The 759-nt window shown below is 45.5% G+C and overlaps 1 pseudogene; it reads right to left on the reverse strand.

Annotated features, from left to right (window-relative positions):
- Window positions 1-260: 260 nt before the first annotated feature.
- Window positions 261-559, reverse strand: LOC121292355 (annotated as a pseudogene).
- Window positions 560-759: the final 200 nt, after the last annotated feature.

Consider the following 759-nt stretch of genomic DNA (forward strand, 5'->3'; position numbering starts at 1 on the left):
GTGTTCAACACGGAGGAGTGAATTTCAGCAGAGAATCAGCTGGAGGTTCTCTTTCTCATAGTTGATCTGAAATATTTTGTGAACAAGATGAAATCGTTATATATTCACATAAAAAAAATGACCAAATCTACAATCCACATGAGGCAAAGTTAGTTACTGTAACACATATTGAGTCCAAGTCAATTCAAGCCCTGTTATCTCTTCGCACTCTGACTGCAGTTCATACCTGAAACCATCATCCTTGTGTGAACACCAAACTCTTAGGTAGGCTTGATCTGGCAGTGCAACCCAATGAGACTGAAAACGAGACATTTCAAGTCCTGGACCAGGTAGCAGACCCCCTGGATCCTTGGATTGATTCACATCAATTAGAGACCCAATCTTACATGTTGTAAATGAAACATGTTCATCTCCTATTACAATGTCCAGCTCCTCTCCTCCTACTTGGTCAGGTGGGGGGCCGCAAGGCATCGTCTTCCTTTGTGATTTCACTGTCTTCTATGATTCCCTTCATTTCTTCCATAACTCTTTCATGGGCACATGCCTCCTTCCTAATCATTAATCATTTTTGTAATTGCTGTTATTTGCATATCTGAGTTCACGTGACATGGTCCCCAGGCCGGCTGCCTCCACCAGACTTCACAGAATCCAGGGTTAAGTGGAGGGCTTGCAGGGCCGCTCCCACCCGACTGTACGCGACTGTGCCCCTACCTCCTGCTGTTTCTGTCCAATTCGTGGAACGGGACGTGCCCAGGGATG

This window comes from Carcharodon carcharias, chromosome 20, assembly GCF_017639515.1.
Source record: "Carcharodon carcharias isolate sCarCar2 chromosome 20, sCarCar2.pri, whole genome shotgun sequence".
Lineage (NCBI taxonomy): Eukaryota > Metazoa > Chordata > Chondrichthyes > Lamniformes > Lamnidae > Carcharodon > Carcharodon carcharias.